General features: G+C 39.7%; 1 long non-coding RNA gene across 3 annotated transcripts in view; it reads right to left on the bottom strand.

The window, feature by feature from the left end:
* LOC103097846 (uncharacterized) overlaps nucleotides 1-12,379 on the bottom strand; it is a 54,631-nt gene that overhangs the window by 23,345 nt on the left and 18,907 nt on the right. The window contains exons 3-4 of one of the 3 annotated variants that reach the window (XR_008912746.1): nucleotides 10,275-10,416; nucleotides 4,426-6,499 (exon numbers count right to left, since the gene is read on the bottom strand). This is a non-coding gene — a long non-coding RNA (uncharacterized LOC103097846). The other 2 variants (XR_001623137.2, XR_008912744.1) reach the window with 2 other exon arrangements.

Raw genomic sequence — 12,379 nt, 5'->3', positions numbered from 1 at the left:
ACTTTCAAGCTATATCTTATCTCCTCATCCCACAATTTAAAAAAATACTGGCTGTATGGCCTTGGCAGAACTTGACAAAATCTGGCCACAGAGTGAGGAAGACCTGGGTTCAAATCCACCTCTGACGTACACTGAACAAGCCATAACCTCTCGGCACCCCTAGAAACTTTCTAAGACTCTAAATTGAAAACTGTTTACTCACAAGGAGTAAACAAATGAATGTTATATCTCCTAATTATGTTTGTTTCAGGAGTACTTGACTCTTGGTAATGTGAAGATTGGATTTAGCTATTTCCTGATTGTAACAATGAAGATACTTAGCTCTTCCTTTATTGGGAAGATTGAATTGCAATCCACAATCTATTTTTGGATTTTAATCCCCAAAGGTGGTAACTCAGTATTTGAAGTAGATCTACCCATTTTAACTACAAAAAGGTGTTGACTAACTATAAAAGATGAACTAACCAAAAACAGGTGTTAACTAACTACAAAAGGAATAACTAACCACAAAAAGGTGTAAACACCCATTTCATGCATTGAGTGGGAGGTCTGTGACCACTTGTAAAAGAGTGGGCAGTCCTGGAAAGGAGCATCTGCTGTGATTGGTAGATTTAAAAATTTAGGTGAGGTGACACAAAAGAGAAAAATGTCTTTAAATAAAGGAAACAAAGATTGAAGAAGACAGTGAGTCACCTGGGCTTGGAGTGAAGGATCAGTAACTCAGAGCTGGAGGGAAGGACAGACACTTGAGGAGAGACTGGAAGATGGACACTCAGACTTGGCTGTGGAACTAGGTCTCTGGAGGAGCTCGTGCAGGAGACCTCAAACTGCTTTCCTTTTAGTCAGTCACTGTTAGTGAGTGAAAGGCTGACTTTAGTGACCCTGCCTTTCTGGAGATGTAAAGCTCTGAGAAATGTCCATTGTCTTGAGACTCTTTCCCTGATTAGGACCTTAGAATTTCTACCTGGCTCTGAGGAAGCCAGAGGTCTCTCTCCCTCTCTATCCTTTTCTAACTTCCTTAATATCTTCTCTCTATTGTAAATAAACTACCATAAATTCCATTTTACTTTAGTAATTCATTTTGGGATTTATAAATTAAATCCCTGGTGACCACAAAATTAAATATATTCAGTCAACCACCAATAGAATCTAACAGTAACTATATTTGGAGTTTTCTTGACAAAAAATCTAAGTAGTTTGTCATTTGTTTCTCCAGTTTGATTTTTGGTGAGAAACTGGAGACAAGCAGGTACAATGGATAATCCTGTTTGTGTCTCAGTATCCTCATCAGCAAAATGAGCTGGAAAAGGATATGGCAAACCATTCAAGTATCTTTGCCAAGAAAACCCCAAATGGGGTCATGAAGAGTCAGTACAACTGAAATGACTCAACAACATGGATAAAGAGGTGTTGTTGGAGCCAGGAAAACCTAGGTTCAAGATTTGCCTATATCACATAATAGCTGCACATTGCTGAACTTCTCAATGTTCCAGGAAACACTTTAAAACTCTAGGTTGGGGGGCAGCTAGGTGGCTCAATGGATAGAGAATCAGACCTGGAAATGAGAAGACCTGGGTCCAAATCTGGTCTTAGACACTTCCTAGCTGTGTGACCCTGGACAAGTCACTTAATTCCCACTGCCGAGCCCTTACAACTCTTCTTCCTAAAATAAAAGGTAAGGATTATTTTTTTTTAAAAACACTCTGGTATGCAGACAAGTTGCCAACCTACATTAGTAAATGGAATTTCCTCACCAGGAATGCACTATACTCCAGTGAAATCTCAGATTTAGTCCTCATGCAAATAAAATAAAAAATGAAACTCATCAGGCTGTGAGCTTCTTGAGGGCAGGGCCGACTTTTGCCCTTTTTATGACCCCCCCCCCATTCTTAGCTTGGCACTTGGCACATAGTAGGCACTCAATAAATGCTTACTGACCATTGACCAACTGACTTTCATGTTTCATTTTATTTTGTTTGCTTATTTGAATAAATAAGCTTAAATGTATAAGAAAAATGATACTGAAAATATATAAATAAATGCTATTGATCTTGCCTTAATTAAGTACAATTGAGCAGGCATAGCCAGTGTTTCTTGGAATGATTTGGGATGCTGCTGTATCTCAGGGTCATTAGCAATCAATAGAAATTCATCAGTCATACATCTATTCCTTGCAAAGCACTATGGGTTGCTAAAGAAGTAAAAGATTGATTGCTGTTGCTGTATCACTGAGCCACCTTACTGCTACATCCCAGAATCTACTATAGATATGGAGAAGTTGGAAGGAGGCTGACTAATGTGTATTTTCTTCAGGATGTTCCCTGGAAGTTGTTATTTTTTTTAAGCCCAAACAAATCATGGTAGGCAGCTGGGTGGCACAATGTATCCATTGAGTCAGAAAGACCCAAGTTCAAGTGGGCAACACAGTCTGCCTTAATTTACCTATTTGTTAAATGGGGATAATTATAACACCTACCTCCCAGGATTATTATGAGACTAGGAGATCATATGTGTAAAGTATTTTGCAAACCTTAAAGCACAATGTAAATGCTAACATTAATAATTATTATTAGCATTAACTGGTTTTGTAATAATAACTGATATGTTGGCATTGCTTGAAGGTTTGCAAAACACTTTAAACACTCAATCTCATTTGATTATTTGCAATAGCTCTGTGTAAGAGGATTATCTTCATTTTACAGCTGAGGAAATTGAGGACCAGAAAGAGATGCTTGAAGACTCCTGGCATGTTTACTAAATGGGGGAGAGAGAAACAGAGACAGAATGAGAGAGTAAGAAGGCATTTATTTTAAAAGATTCACACTGAGTTGGTCTTCCTGATTGGGAATCAAAAAGGCAAATGCTTCATAACCCAGAGTGCCCAAATCCTTCAGTGCTGTGCTATTTCTTTCTTTATTATTTAACTGATTAGGAAAAATTGTCCATGGTTACATGCATCATGTTATTTCCCTCCCCTCCCGTAGCCAACAATCAATTCACTGGGTTTTACATATGTCATTGATCAAGACCTATTTCCATATTATTAATATTTACTCTAGGGTGATCATTTAGAGTCTACATCCCCAATCATATCCCCATTGACCCATGTGATCAAGCAGTTGTTTTTCTTCTGTGTTTCTGCTCCCACAGTTCTTTCTCTGGATGTAGATAATGTTCTTTCTCACAAGTCCCTCAGAATTGTCCTGGACCATTTCATTGCTGCTAGTAACTCCATTACATTTGATTGTGCCACAGTGCATCCATCTCTGTGTATAAGGTTCTAGCACTGTTCTATTTCTCTGAAAGTAACCAGGAAAGAAAGAAAGAAAGAAAGAAAGAAAGAAAAGAAAGAAAGAAAGAAAGAAAGAAAGAAAGAAAGAAAGAAAGAAAGAAAGAAAGAAAGAAAGAAAGAAGAAGAAAGAAAGAAAGAAAGAAAGAAAGAAAGAAAGAAAGAAAGAAAGAAAGAAAGAAAGAAAGAAAGAAAGAAAGGAAGGAAGGAAGGAAGGAAGGAAGGAAGGAAGGAAGGAAGGAAGGAAGGAAGGAAGGAAGGAAGGAAGGAAGGAAGGAAGGAAGGAAGGAAGGAAGGAAGGAAGGAAGGAAGGAAGGAAGGAAGGAAGGAAGGAAGGAAGGAAGGAAGGAAGGAAGGAAGGAAGGAAGGAAGGAAGGAAGGAAGGAAGGAAGGAAGGAAGGAAGGAAGGAAGGAAGGAAGGAAGGAAGGAAGGAAGGAAGGAAGGAAGGAAGGAAGGAAGGAAGGAAGGAAGGAAGGAAGGAAGGAAGGAAGGAAGGAAGGAAGGAAGGAAGGAAGGAAGGAAGGAAGGAAGGAAGGAAGGAAGGAAGGAAGGAAGGAAGGAAGGAAGGAAGGAAGGAAGGAAGAGAGAAAGGGAGAAAGGGAGAAAGGAGAAAAGGGAGAAAGGGAGAGAAGGGAGAAAGGGAGAAAAAGGGAGGAAGGGAGGAAGGGAGGAAGGGAGGAAGGAAGGAAGGAAGGAAGGAAGGAAGGAAGGAAGGAGGAAGGAAGGAAGGAAGGAAGGAAGGAAGGAAGGAAGGAAGGAAGGAAGGAAGGAAGGAAGGAAGGAAGGAAGGAAGGAAGGAAGGAAGGAAGGAAGGAAGGAAGGAAGGAAGGAAGGAAGGAAGGAAGGGAGAAAGAGAGAAAGAGAGAAAGGAGAAAGGGAGAAAGGGAGGAAGGGAGGAAGGGAGGAAGGAGGAAGGGAGGAAGGAAGGAAGGAAGGAAGGAAGGAAGGAAGGAAGGAAGGAAGGAAGGAAGGAAGAAGGAAGGAAGGAAGGAAGGAAGGAAGGAAGGAAGGAAGGAAGGAAGGAAGGAAGGAAGGAAGGAGGGAGGGAGGGAGGGAGGAAAAGAACAGCAACTATGTCACCTTATCAGCCAAAAAATGAAGTGATTTTAGCAGCTCCACAGCCACATGGTGGAGAAGCAAAGGACCTTGCCCTACAGTACTACTGACTTGTACAATCTGTACAAGTCTGTGAAATTAGAATATGTTGCCCTAAAAAACTATGATCCCCAACAAAAACTACAATTCCCAGAATCCCACTCACTTCCTGTCATTAGGTGCTGACATAGACAGGATCAATTGGGTGAAGTTCCATGTCTAGCCCTCTTTCCTTCCTGTTGGCAGTTTTGGTGGAGCGGGCATTTTGAGCAGGCAGAAAACCTGGTCACATGGTTCTATTTTGTCAAATAATAAACTTTTAAAATATAATACTTGAAGTATTTGACATTAATTTAACTCTTACAAGTCCTATTAGAAGGAATTCAAAAGTTCAGAATCCCCTTTCAAGGGAACCCCAACCTTAGGGCAAGAAATATTATGAGTCTGGAAGATTGAATGGGCTGAGAACACCTCAAATGAGAAAACATTTGAAGTAGCTTCCCTTCTGATGAGCCCCATCTCCACAGGGACCTATAAGATTCTCCAGACTTAGAATGTTCAGAATTTGCCTGGTCAGTTCAGGGCTCTCTCTATTCAGAATGGTCATGAACCCCACCAAAGCTCTCCAATCAAATCTCTTCTTTGGTCCTTTCACCAGAGAGAGGGCTAAAAAGAGAGTAGCTTTCTTCCCCTACTGGCAGGAAAACTTCCCTGCCCTCCCAATACTTTTGCATGAAGTACCAGCTTCACTCTTTGGCTGGAGAAGAGAGGAAGCTCTACTCAGGCCAGCCCAGAGCTCCAGGAAACCATTGGCCAGATCACAATACTTCAATAGATGTGTGACTTCACTGATGGCAGAACTCCCTTTTCCATTAGTGATTAGAAATCATTCTCACCTTCTGATCTTCTATCAACTTTGTTCATGACCTCCTGTAAATCTTCCAAAGTATAACAAAATTTCCTTTAAAAATAACTTCTAATAATATGTGACATTTTTCTGTCTCATGAAATTATATGTCGAAGGGGGAAAGCATTGTGGTTAATTCAGGAACATAGATTTAAAACTAGAAGGAATATGAGAGATTATTCTAACATCTTTATTTTCTAAATGGAGAAACTGAGGCCCAGAAAGCTTAAGGAATAGGATTAGGATCCCATAGGTACTAGGTGGCAGGGTTAGGCTTTGAGCCATGGATGTCTGTCTTACTCCAAATCCAGTGTTCTTTTCCACCGTCCCATTGGCTTGGGTCAAGGGAGTCCCACACCAGTTAATCAAAGGGACCAGAAAACAGATAAAAGGCTAGGAGGTGGGAAGAGACAACACACACTCAGGCCCCAGCAACCCTCTCACATTCTTCTGTTCTCAATCTCCGTTAGCAATTAAAAGACAGCACACCCTTATCCTGAAGAGAAGTCCAATTAGATCCAATAATGAAATCATCAAGTGTTACTGAGGTGGAACTTGGCAGTAATTAGTTTTTTGATACATAAATACAATTTCCAAATGCAATTTGTCCCTGAGCTGAGGCTGCTGATTCAATCCTCTACATTTGCTATTACAACAGGGTGCGTGGGTAGTGAACCGGATTCTGATCCCAATTCCTCAATTCTCTAAGGAGATGGCCAGTTGGACATTAGATATCCAGGGATCAGGATGGGTTGACCAAATAGGTCAGCTGGCCATTTTGGGGGGAGAGTAAACCTCTGTGATCTCACTGACATGCCTGTTTCCTTTATCAACAGCCAAGTCAACTCAATCACTCTCTGCCTTTCTTAGCACCTCCTTCTCCCATCTGATTATCATCCTTTATATTGGTATAGTCTTTTACAGGCTACAAAGTGATTTTAAGCACTATACATCATTTTATCCTCCTAAGAAAGGTATGTAGGGAGAGTATTCTCATTACTTCTCTTTTAGAAATGGGAAAACAGACTCAAAGACTTAGGATCAACGTTCTAAACCTCTGACTATTAATCCAATGTCCTTGCCTGCCATGGCTAGTGATAGCTCCTTTTTTCCTCTTTCTACCCTTTGGAATTTTGGAATTTGGCTCTGATACCACTTTGGCCATCTCAGACAAGTCACTTAGTCTCTGTGGTCTCTGTTTCAGGATCTACAATAAGAATGAAAGTAGGATTATAAGAGTAGTGACCACTTATATACTCCTTTAAAGTTTGCAAAGCACTGTGCATATGTGAATTAATCTTTACGACAACTCTGGGAGGTATTATTATTATTATCCCCATTTTAGAGATGAGGAAGCTGAAGGGTAGAGAAATTGTGACTTGCTCAAGGTCACATAACTGGAAAATGTCTAAGTCAGGATTCAAATCCAGATCTTCTTGACTAAATTTAATATTCTATCCATTAGGCATTTAGCCACTAGGTAAACCTTAAAGTTCCTTCCAGATCTAGTCAGTCAGTTCATTTAATGTTTAATGCAAGAGATAGTTAAGTGGTGTGATGGATAAAATGTCAAGCTTAAAGTCCTGAGTTCAAATATGACCTCAGACACTCCCTAGCTATATATATATGACTTTGGGCAAGTCACTTAACTCTGCCTCATTTTCTTTATCTGTAAAATAAGCTGGAGAAGAAAATGGCAAACCACTCCAGTATCACTGCCAAGAAAACTCTAAATGGAGTCACGAAGAGTCAGACACAACTGAAATGACTGAACAACAAAATAAACATTTAATCGACCTCTTCTATGTTCTAGATGCACATGGAGATATAAAAAAGGAAAAAAAAAGGTAAAAGACAGTTCCTGGCCTTGAGGAGATCACAGTCGAATGGGGGAGACCATGTAAATAGCTGTGTACAGTCAAAATATGTACAAGATAAATTGGAAATTGTTGACAAAGGGAAGGCAGTAACACTAAGGGGGATCAAGAATGGTCCCATGTCCTACTTCAACCTTATCACATTCAGCCTTATATTTTGTTATTGAGCAGCAGGGCTACAGTGATGGAATCGGAGTATTTCAGTTCAAATCCTGGCTCTGCTACTTATTATCTATGTATCACTGGAGAAATGACTTCATCTCTCTGGACCTCAGTTTCTCATATGTCAAATGAGTCAATTGACCAGATAGCCTCTGAGGTCCCTCCATTTATGATGCTGTGAATCGCTGCTGATAGCATGGTTGCCACGGCAACATCTATATACAAAAATTAATGTGAGGCAGCTACTGATACTGTTCCCACCTGCCACCTTACAAAGTCTGCATCCTCCAGACTTCAGAGGTTTGCCCAGAAGGCTATGGAATGATGATCCCTGCCCTTCAGGTCCCTTTCTCACTTTGTTTAGAGAGGGTGGAGGGTGCACAGAGGAAAACTCCTCCAAGATCCTCTATTTAAGGAAAGGGTCCAGGTCAGATCCTCTATCATTTCTCATCTGGCTACTCACCCGAACTTCATCAGGATCTCCAGGAACTCTTCCTACATGATCAAATCAGCTCTGAAACTCCCAGCTCCTCAGGGTCCTCTGCCCCTTGACCCCCTCCCTCCCTCTGATTTGAGGGGGTTGAGAGTGGACATAGAAACTCTCCTAGATCTTCTCTTTAAGGAAGGGACTCAGAGCATCCACCTCGCATTTCACATCCCTAAATCTTATCCTTTCCCCCTCTTCTTTCATCCTCTTTTTGTGTTGTTTATTTAAACTCTTATCTTCTATATTTGAATCAATACTGAGTTTTGGTTCCAAGCCAAAAGAGTGGTAAGAGCTAGGCAGTTAGGATTATAGCAAGGGAAGGTAGAAGTGGCAAGAATGATTGGCAGGTCTTAAGATTTAGAATCTTTCCTGAGCTGGTTGGGTCAGAGTTCCAAGGAGCAATTTCCAAATGATTCAGTCTGGAGCTGAAAGTGAAGAAGGAAGGTATGTAGCTGAGACTCCCTGAACAAACCACCTATCAAGCAACTGGCCTTTGAGAATCAACTGGCTGAGGGTGAGAGGAAAATCTCCAGTCTTCCTGGTGGATAGATTGACTAGGGAAAAGACCTCTACCTTGCTGGGAACATCTGAGAACACCACAACTGGGATTCCTGATACCTGACCAACCATTGACTCTGTGTGTGAGAGATTCTGGGTTTACTGTGGGATTTACTCTTAATAGTCTTCAGTGAAGATAATTAGACAGTGTAAGCTTAGATAATCAAATATAGTGGGTAAAAAGTCAAATGCTACCCTTCCCCTTAGTCCTTCACCAACATCTTCCCCTTCTCTGTTAATAAACTCAAGTTATTTAAATGTGATTTTTCCCTTGTGTATAAACCCTTTCCACTTTCCTAAAAGCCCCATAACAGGGTTAAGTTACTTGCCCAGGGTCACACAGTTAGTGTCTGATTGGCTCTCTGTCCACTGAACCACCTAACTGTCTCTTCATCCTCTGTTTTTATGTTGTCTTCTCCTAGTAGATTGTAAGCTCCTTTAGGGCAGGTATAATCTTTCACGTTTAGTGCCTGGCATATAGTAGGTATTTAGTAAATATTTACTGCCTAACTGAACTTAACATCAGAAAGTTTTGAATCTTGACTGTACTATTTGTCAGTTGTATGACCTTAGAGAAATCATTTATCCTGTTATAAATTCATTTTCAACACCTATAAAGTAAGATCCTCTCATCCATTCCTTCTAGCTCTAAATACTAAAATACCACAATCTTGTCTAACAACAGAGCTCAAATTACGCTGTTTAGCACTGGGGACAAATCTAAGGTCACTACTCATCAGGAAGATTAGGGGTCCTAGATTTAGAATGAGATGAGACCTTAGAGGTCATCAAGTCTGAATGCTCCGTTTCATACTTGAGTAAACTGAGGAGTTTTGTTGTTGTTTGGTCAAGAAAAACCCTTTGAAGTTTTCTTGACCAAAATACTGGAGTAGTTAGCCACTTCTCTAGCTCATTTTACAGATGGGTAAACTGAGGCAAGTAGAGTTTAAATGACATGCCCAGATCATACAGATTTAGTAAGTGTCTGAGACTGAATTTGAACTCAGGTTTTCCTGACTCCAAGACCAGTGTTCTGGTTGCTCTGAACTGAGAGTTACAGAAACTAAGGTACTTACCCAATATCACACAGATAGAAAGTGACACAGTCAGGATTTAAAGCCAGATGTTCCAAACAGTATTCTTCCCCCTGGCTCTCTAAATTGAGCTCAAAGAAATTCTAGAAATTGCCCTGGCCAATACCTTATAAACAAGGTGACTAAAGTCCAGAGAGATCACTGTCAGAAATAAGAACGTCTAGAGGAGGAATATGTTTGGGCAGAAACAAGTTAAGTTTCATTTTTGACATGTTGAGTTTGAGATGCCAGAGGGACATCCAGTTAGAGATATTTATCAGGAAGAATCAAAAGTTTAAGATTGGAAGCCTAGTTCTGAAACTATGGGCAAATCATTTCATCTATCTGAGTTCCAGTTTCTTTATCTGTTAAATTTATTGTTATTATTGTTGTTTAGTCATTTTTCAGTCATGTCCAACTCTTCAGGACCCCACTTGGGATTTTCTTGGCAAAGATACTGGACCGATTTGCCATTTCCTTCTACAGCTCATTCTACAGATGAGAAGACTAAGGCAAACAGGATTAAGTAATTTGCCCAGGGTCGAACACCTAGTAAGTGTCTGGGACCAGATTTGAACTCAGATGAGGCTTACTGACTCTACCTACATGAGGCAGGCACTCTACCCACTGTACCAGCTAGCTGCCCCTGTTCTGTTAAATGAGGAAGAGTAATTCTATACCTCTGTTTGAAGAAGGGTACTTTATAGAGTCTAAGGTACAAGTTTAATTGAGGCCATTGGATTCTATCTATATTATAGTCATTTCTGGGACTACCCCCACCATACTCCAGAGAACTTTGGTCCAAATCATGCCCCTGGAACTTACTATTTCTGAGACCTTGAACAGAATCTCCTAAATTCCTTGGGTCTAAATTTCTTAATCTGTAAAAAGAGAGGCAATGAACAAGATGATCCTCAAGATTCCCTCCAGCTCTAGACTTATGCTCTCTGAATCTTCTTGACATGGGCTATTAAGGAAAAAAAAGAAAGAAAACAAGCCTTTATTAAGTACTTACTAGATGCCATATACTAAGTGCTCTACAAATATTATCCCATTTGATCATCACAACCACCTTAGGAGGTAGGCGCCATTATTGTCTCCATTTCACAGTTAAGGAAACTGAGACAGACAGAGGTTAAGTGACTTGTTCAAGGTCATACAAATAGTAAATGTTTGAGGCTGGACTTGAATTCAGATCTTCCTGACTTCAGGACCAGCACTCTGTTGTGAATCTTAAAACTGCTCAAACTCTACCTTAAAACATTTGATTAAGGCTATTCCCATTTAAACAATGGAGATACTTGATCAGGAATGTATTGGGAACTCTAACATTACTCCACCCATACTTAGGCATATTTTAGAGGAAGATAAAGTTGTAAACTCCTTACTGAACAATTAAAAAGTCCCTAACTAATACTTATAGTGAGGCAAAAGCCCTTAAGCTAGGTGGTCTATTTTTAGATCTAATACAAAAGGGTGCTAAGTACCTATGAAGGTCAAATTAATTACTAAAAGGTCAAGCAACTTACAAAGGGCAAGTTTAGCAAGAGGTGTGAAGTTTTAGTCTACTCAGGGAAGGTGATAACAAGATGTGAATTAAGAAGATGATAAAAAGATGTCAATTAAGAATGGTCAGTCCTTTGGAAAATGTCTACTGTGATTGGTAGATGTGAAAATTTAGAGGAGGTGACATAGGAGAAAATTCTCTTTAAAAGGAGGTCAGGAACTGAGAGCTGGGTCTCTCGGTAGCTGAACTGAAGGATCTCTCTGAACACTAGAGTTTTGTTTGGAACAACTTTGTGGTGAGTGATTAAAGACTGACTTAGTTTCTCTCTTAAAGAGAAAGGCCTAGGCCATTGGCCTAGGCCCTAGCCTTTTCCTATTTCCTCTTACTCTGTCTCTTTCCCTTTCCTTAATTCCTTCATTTATATTAATTAAAATCTCCATAAACCCAGCTGACTTGGGTATTTCATATTTGGGAATTTTTCCCATGGCAACCACTTATTTTTGATATGAAATCAAGACACTAAAAATTATCTTTACAGTTTGGGCAATTCACAGTCTTGAAACCCATATTTTGTCTGTAACAGTTTATGGCAACCACTTTTTTGTCTGTAACACTGTGAACTATGACACACAAATGGACAAGGGGAGAAATTAGGTTAATATATTCTAGGGCTCATAGAAATTGGGTAAAAATAATGTGCATTTCTAGAGCCCTCAAGGCATGCAAAATGCCTTACACATATTATTTCATTTGGTCCTAACAATAACCCTGTGAACTAGATACAACAGGTTTTATAGATGAAGAAACTGAGGCTCCCAGAGGCTAAGTGATTTAGTCACATTGGGATTCTAACACATATCTCTCCTGATGCCAGGTCCACCCACTTTTCACTCTTTCATACTTCCTCTTTCAGCAAAGAAACCATCAGAAAGGAACTGAATTTGCAAGTAGGATGCAGGAAGAGATATGCTAGTAAATGTTTAACAACCAGTTCTCCAAAAAAAAAATTACAACCAACATACTTTTCAATTTAATCTGCATTATTCACATTTTCTCCATTTTTAAAGTCTAGACAAATCAAACAATCAATCAAATATTTATTTGTAGAATTTGCCAATTTCAAAGGTATAAATGCTCATGCTGAAAATGCTCATCACCACTTTTGAACCTGTAAGGAGTGCTTCTACCACAACCCTGAATGCTTCTGGTGTAGGCATCATCCCATGAGAGCTCATAATTTTGTATTTAATTTTTTTAAAAACCCTTTGCCAGGTCTGGTGTAATCCTATTAATCTGAACTCCTCAACCACTTTAAAATGTAATGGCTCTTTAAAAGCTTTAAGAGGTTACTTGACTACTTTGATGGATTTGTTATCTCATCAATGTGCAAAGATTCTTTTTTTTGTCAATCTTTAGCATCTGT

This window comes from Monodelphis domestica, chromosome 6 (assembly GCF_027887165.1).
Source record: "Monodelphis domestica isolate mMonDom1 chromosome 6, mMonDom1.pri, whole genome shotgun sequence".
Lineage (NCBI taxonomy): Eukaryota > Metazoa > Chordata > Mammalia > Didelphimorphia > Didelphidae > Monodelphis > Monodelphis domestica.
This window is presented reverse-complemented; position numbering and strand designations above follow the sequence as displayed.